The 7,500-nt window shown below is 36.9% G+C and overlaps 1 protein-coding gene across 1 annotated transcript in view; it reads left to right on the top strand.

The window, feature by feature from the left end:
- LOC123498556 overlaps positions 1 to 7,500 on the top strand; it is a 22,543-nt gene that overhangs the window by 14,224 nt on the left and 819 nt on the right. The gene's annotated exons all lie outside the window — the stretch shown is intronic.

The following is a 7,500-nucleotide window of genomic DNA, read 5'->3' as shown; positions in this document are numbered from 1 at the left end:
GAGGAGGAGGAGGAGAAGGAGGGGAAGAAGAGAACGAGGATAGAAGACAAGGAAGAGGAAGGAAGGATATCTATAAAAAAAAATAATGAAGAGGAGGAGGAGGAGGAGGAGGAGAAGAGAAGGAAGGAAAAATTTGGAAACTGAAATATGAAGGAAGGAAAATGGAAAACAATAGAAAATACGATAAAAATGGATGAAGATAAATGAAAAAGCAATGAAAAAATAATGAAGGAAAAAAAATCAAAGAAAACAAATAAGGAATGAGAAAAAGAAAGGAAAAAAAAAAAAAAAAAAAACGAGATGTGAATTGTGCTTTTTGGAAAATTTTGAACTGAAGAAGAAGAAGAAGAAGAAGAAGAAGATGAAGAAGAAGATATAGAACAAAAACAAAACACTAAAAACAACAAAATGGAGGAGAAAGAGGAGGAGGAGGAGGAGGAGGAGGAGGAAGAGGAGGAGGAGGAAAAAGAAGAGTTTATATCAACACATAATAATAATAATAATAATAATAATAATAATAATAATAATAAAAGAAACACAAGCATAGATATACTGCATAATAAACAAGAAGAAGAAGAAGAAGAAGAAGAAGAAGAAGAAGAAGAAGAAGAAGAAGAAGAAGAAGAAAAGTTTACTACAAGAACACAAAGCTGAAATATGCATAAGTTACAAGAAAAAGGAAGAAAAAAACAAAACAAAACAAAAAACCGTACATTTTCTCGTGTGCATACAATAATTATCGTACATCTGTGAATGCATCAGCTGTACTATACTCTTGTGGTGTCTAGCTATACACGGATATGCATACTGCTTGTGGTGCGTTGTGGTGTATACAGGGAGGACTATACATAATGATCGGTGTTGTATTCACGTTTTCCTCATCACGAGTGTTTCAAAGAGGCTGTGTTGGAAGCTATTGGGGTTTTTAAGGGTGTTTGATGAGGTTTAATAGGTTTTAGTGGTTATTGGGGTTTTTAAGAGTGTTTTAATAAGGTTTAATAGGTTTTAGTGGTTATTGGGGTTTTTAAGGGTGTTTGATGAGGTTTAATAGGTTTTAGTGGAAGTTATTGGGTTTTTAAGGGTGTTTTAATGAGGTTTAATAGGTTTTAGTGGAAGTTGTTGGGGTTTTTAAGGGTGTTTGATGAGGTTTAATAGGTTTTAGTGGTTATTGGGGTTTTTAAGGGTGTTTGATGAGGTTTAAAAGGTTTTAGTGGAAGTTATTGGGGTTTTCAAGGTGTTTCGATGAGGTTTAATAGGTTTTAGTGGAAGTTATTGGGGTTTTCAAGGGTTTAACAGGTTCTAGTGGAAGCTATTTTTTTTTTATACCAAATGGGTTTTTCATTGGAGTTTGCAGGCTGAGGGACACAACCTATCTGAAAACCAGCCAGTTTGGGAACCGTTACCCTGAGTAAGGAAGCCCTTCCTACACTCGGACCATGGCCAGGACTCAAACCCGTGCGCTTGGAGACCCCTCAGTCCCCAAAGCGCGTGTGGTTCCATTGTTTTCAAGGGTACATAGATTCTAGTGAAAGTTATTGTGGTCTTGAAGGGTTGAAATAGGTTCTAGTGGAAATTAGTGGGTTTTCAAGGGTTTAAATAGGTTGTAGTGCAAGTTAATGGGGTTTTTAAGGGTGTTTTTCAAGGGTCTAACAGGTTCAAGTGGAAGATATTAGGGTTTTCAAGGATGTTTTCATGTTTTCAGTGATAATTTAAGAGGTTTTACTGTATGCTAATGGAGTTTTCAAGTTCTTTTTTTCAATATTACCATGATGATTAAATTTTGTATACAATGACTGGAAAAAATCACCCACGAGAAGCTGGCTAAACATTCCAGCGGTCTTTGAAAGCACTCGTGGTGAGAGAGGAGCGTGTTTCAAAATAAGGGGCAAGGCTTCCATGTTCTGTGTGTTTACGTCGCTTTAACTCCGACTCGCACCTTTCAAATGACGTGTCTCAGAGCTCGTTTTCCCTTCACTCAGAAAAAAAAAAACATTGAGAAAAGTAAATGATAATAGAAATAGACAACCGGAAAGGAAATAAAGAAAACGAGAGGGATTAAACACACACTTCTATATTTTCTAAGAAGCTATCAAGGAATTCAATATTTTTTTATAAGAGAGATAAAGTATAGAGGTTTTATATGACTAATCTTAAGGGACCATAACTTAAAGGGAAGGAAAAGACGCATGAAGAATTTTAAAGTATTTTTTTAAGTAGTTTTCGAAGTAATGAGACGGGGAGGGATAAAACACACAGGGCTACATTCTGAAACACTCCTTGCGACACACCTACAACTTTCAAAGGCTCTAGATGACACTACATGTGCTCTGAAGGTTGTGCATTTACTGTTCTGATGAAAGCTTAACTCCTTCAGTACAGGGGCGCATTTTTAGTACGAGTTTTGAGTGTGATTAGACCATTTTATTGACATCAGGAAGAGTCTATGGAGGTCAGAAGATTAATGGTCCACAGTCTTCAGTATTTTAATTCCCACATACGTTTCTAAAGCTGTATAAAATCACCAAATTGTAACCAAAATGAAGATAGAAATACGAGTTTTTTCTGTGATTTGAGCATTTTGTTGACATTAGGAAGGGTCTATGGAGGTCAGAAGATTAATGGTCCACAGTCTTCAGTATTTAAATTCCCACATAAGTTTCTGAAGCTGTGTAAAATCGACAAATAGTAACAAGAATGAATATGAAAATGCGTCCTGGTACTGAAGGGGTTAAGGGAATTTCTATGATATCAACAGTAGAAACTCTTGAAAACCCACCTAATGATCTCTGTGGTGAGAGAGCATAGCGTTTCTGAATATGGGGCACACACACACACACACACACACACACACACACACACACACACACACACACGTCCCTAACCCTTAAAAGAAAGCTTCCACTAATGAATAAAGCAAAAGTAACGAAAATAAACCAAACAGAGCAATATATATTTGTAATTCTTCATAATTCCAGAAAAGAAAACGGACTGAGAGAAAACGTTACTTTGCCTTTCGAGAAAACAAGAGTATAGATATTTTGTCTTGATAGAAAATGGGTGACTATTTTTTGAACCCCCCAGCTGTTTTTATAAAGGAAAACGACTAGAAATGGGGTAACTTTGTAAAACTATCTTGGAAGCATAACTCTTAATAGTCTGAAGGTTTTGTACTATCCCTCTTTTCATTTACTCCTACTATGGGGCGACTATGCTAATGATGATGATGATGATGATGGTGATGGTGGTGGTGGTGGTGGTGGTGGTGATGCGCTAGTGTAAAAAAAAAAACAATAATAATAGTATGTGTTTGATGTTCTGAGTTTAAAAAGTATGTTATTTTGAAAGATATTGCACATTTTACCTCTCTCTCTCTCTCTCTCTCTCTCTCTCTCTCTCTCTCTCTCTCAGTTGATGTTATACCACCTTTATGTGACCGTGGATGTTATGTGTCCTATTTTTCCTGACCTTGATGTTACAGTAGTGGGTTGTTCATAGTGTTATGTGGTGGTGATGGTGGTGGTGGTGTGGTGGCGAGATGGTGTGGTAGTAAGGTAATGTGGTGTGGTGATGTTGGTGGTGTTGTGGTGTGAAAATGAGGAGAAATGATAGGAATGGTGAGAAAGTATTTGGAATAGTGAGTTTTGGTGGTGATGTGGTGTGGAAATGGTGATGTGGTGGTGTTGTGGTGGTATGGACGTGGTGATGTGTTGAAGTGGTGATGATTTTGGTGATGCAGGAATGATGATTTTGATGTGATGATGACATTTGGGTGATGAGTCGTAGAAGTGGTGCTTTAGTGATGCTGTGGTGATGTATGGAAGTGGTGATGATGGTGGTAATGCATGAAAGTGATGATCCTAATGGTGATGGCTGAGATAATGTAGTAACGCTGTGGTGATGATGAGGCAGTGGTGGTGGAGACGATGTGGTAAACTTGTAATAACGATGTGGTGGTTGTGGTGGTGGTGGCAGTGGTGTCGAGTCAAAAATGGTACATGTTAGGTGTCAAACCAGGGAAATCTCAACCTATACCAGACCACCTATCCGAACACCCAGCAATCTGACATGAAACAGAATTCTAACACAGTAACTAACACTGACTTAATAGGCGATAGTAAACTGTATAGAATATTATTAAATCAGCTATCTGTGTTAATTCAGTAACTGGCAATGGTGCTGTGAAGGATCTAAGCATCTAAGTCCCCACGGAAAGCTTCTTGTGAATTCGTAAGGGGTTCGCGATTCCAAGGTTGACAATTCCCTGTGTTAAGACAATGGTGTTTCGGCAAAGTTAGGTTCGCGGAGGTTAAGAAAAAGTTAGGTTACCATTACGAATTAGGAATGATAGACGTTTGAAAAGTTAACCCCTTCAGTACTGGGACACATTTTGACATTGGGATTTGTGTACGATTAGACCATTTTATTGACATTACGAAGGGTCTATGGAGGTCACAAGATTAATGGCCACAGTCTTCACTATTTTAATCTCCACATAAGTTTCTGAAGGTGTATAGAATCACCAAATAGTCACCAGAATGAATATGGAAACGCGTCATGGTGCTGAAGGGTTAGGAATGAAGATAGAAAGGGAAAGGGAGATAGTTAGTATAATGAGGAGAATAAAGTTACGTTAATGGAGAAATATAAAAAGTTAGGAATGAAATATTAAGTTGAGTAAAAATTGAAGTTAAGTTAGGGAAGATATGATAAATTAGTAACGAAATTAAGTTAGGAGTGAAATAATTAGTGTTATAAAGAAAGTCAAGTTAAATTAGGAAAGATTTAACAAGTTAGTAACGAAATTGAGTTAGGAATGAATAAAAAAAGAGATATATGAGTTAATAATAAATAGAGTTACTAACAAAATGGAAAAATAAGTTAAATTAGAGAAGATTTAAAAAGTTATTAACGAAATTGAGTTAGGAATGAATTCAAAGGAAGATAAGGAAAAAATAAGTTAGGAAGAAAATGAAAATAAGATTAGGAAGATCAGGAAATTAGGAACGAAAAAGAATTAAGAAAAGGAAGAGATCTAATTAATAACACGAGGAAGAAAATTAAGTTAGGAAGGAAATGAGGTTAAAATAAAGAAGAAATATAATGAGTTAGGAATGAAGCTTAGAGAATAATCAAATGCAGAGTTAGTAAAGGGAAATTAGTAACGTCAAGGATTAAGTTAAGAACGAAGTTAGGAAGGATATAAAGTTAAATTAGAGAAGATCATTATAGACCAGTTAAAAAGAAGTTATAGGGGAATATAAAGTTAGTAAAGGGAAATTAATAACGTCAGTGATTAAGTTAAGAACGAAGTTAGGAAGGAAATAAAGTTAAGATAGAGAAAAAATTAGAAGTTATAGGGATACTAATATATAAAGTTAGTAAGGCAAAATTAGATAAAGAAAACAATTAAGACTCAAGTTAGGAAGGTAACAAAAAAGAAGTTAGGAAATAAATTAGGAACGAATATAAAAAAAAAAAATGGAAAAATAAAGAAGTTACCTCAGTGTGAAGTTAAGAAGTGAAGTTAGGAAAAAGTTAGAGCGCAGTTAGGAAGGTTAAGGTCACGTGATAGTTATTCTAGTAAACACAAGTGAAAAATAAGTGTCTTTAATGTGTGTGTGTGTGTGTGTGTGTGTGTGTGTGTGTGTGTGTGTGTGTGTGCTTATAAGGGTTACACATGTATATCTCTCTCTCTCTCTCTCTCTCTCTCTCTCTCTCTCTCTCTCAACCCTCGTTTTCTTTCATGAATTTATCCGTTTTCTTTCACCATAAAAATTAACACAAACAAAAATAAAACGAAAAAAACAAAAACAATGCATAATAACAACAACAACAACAACAACAACAAATAAAATACGAACAGAAAACGGATGACTCTTAATGTTAGTGATAAGTCAAACGCGTCTCCCATTTTCTTTCGTGGCCGTGAGTAGCAGTTACGTTTTCTATGGTCGTCATTTGAAGGGAGACTCGTGAATTTCCTTATGTGTGCTATTTTGTCGTTATACATAGACATACATACATACATACGTTCATGTGTAAGTAAGTCAGTGTTCCTAGGTGTACATCGATTACTGTGTGTGCGTGTGTGTGTGCGTGTGCGTGTGTGTGTGTGTGAGCTATTATTGCTAGTGTTACAAATTTGTGCCTTTGTGTGTGTGTGTGTGTGTGTGTGTGTGTGTGTGTGTGTGTGTGTGTGTGTGTGTGTGTGTGTGTGTGTGTGTGTGTGTGTGTGTGTGTGTGTGTGTGTGTGTGTGTGTGTGTGTCTGTGTGCGTGTGTGTTTTACAAGTTTATAACCAGATGTTGTGTAAAAATCAATAAAAATAAAGATGGAAGGCAAATATTTTTCTTCACCAGAACAAGTAGTAGTAGTAGTAGTAGTAGTAGTAGTAGTAGTAGTAGTAGTAGTAGTAGTAGTAGTAGTAGTAGTAGTAGTAGTAGTAGTAGTAGTAGTAGTAGTAGTAGTAGTAGTAGTAGTCTAGCTTTTCATCCCTACCCATTCTCTCTCTCTCTCTCTCTCTCTCTCTCCTGCACCTTAATTATGACAGAAATAGCAGGTGAGGTCAGGTGAGGGACTCGACCAGTAGCAGCAGCAGCAGTAGTAGTAGTAGTGGTGGTGGTGGTGGTGGTGGTAGTAGTAGTAGTAGTAGTAGTAGTAGTAGTAGTAGTAGTAGTGGTGGTGGTGGTAATAGTAGCAGAAGTAGTAGTAGGGAAAGTATGAATGCGATAAAAGGAGGAGGAGGAGGAGGAGGAGGAGGAGGAGGAGGAGGAGGAGGATAAGAAAAAGAAGAAAAGAAAGAAGATAAAACACTAAACAAAATTAACAATACCTCTCTCTCTCTCTCTCCCCAAAATGCTGGCCAATAGAGAACTTTCACCAAAAATCAATCTCGTGACGTCATCAAGTGTGACGTCACCAGCCTAAAGTTGATTGGCTCACCCACCCCACCCCACCTCACCCCACCCCACACCACCCCAACCCACCCCACCCATACCTAATATAACCCACTCATATCTAACCCTGCTCTTACCAACCCACTCGTACCTAATCCTATACTAACCTAACCTAACCCAACCCAACCCAACCCACTCATATCTAATCCTAACCTAACCTAACCCAACCCAACCTACCCATTCCTAACCCAGCCCTATCCCAAACCTAACCTAACCTAACCCACTCATGCGTAATCCTAACCTAACGTAACCTAACCATTGCTAATCCTACCTAATCTACCCTAACACAACTTAAAGTCATCTAATCCTAATTTAACCTAATCTAATCCAAACTTAATCCATTAAAAAAAGATCAAGAAATGGATGAAAATAGAAAAAAAATAAGTGAATGAAATATATATATAAACTTTATCTAATCCTAATGTGACTTAACCCAACTTAACCTAACCTAACCCAACCTAACCTAACCTAACCTTAACCTAACCCAATCTAACTTAACTTAACTTAACCTAACCTAACCCAACCTAACCCAACTTAACCCAACC

This window comes from Portunus trituberculatus, chromosome 7 (genome assembly GCF_017591435.1).
Source record: "Portunus trituberculatus isolate SZX2019 chromosome 7, ASM1759143v1, whole genome shotgun sequence".
Classification (NCBI taxonomy): Eukaryota; Metazoa; Arthropoda; class Malacostraca; order Decapoda; family Portunidae; genus Portunus; species Portunus trituberculatus.
This window is presented reverse-complemented; position numbering and strand designations above follow the sequence as displayed.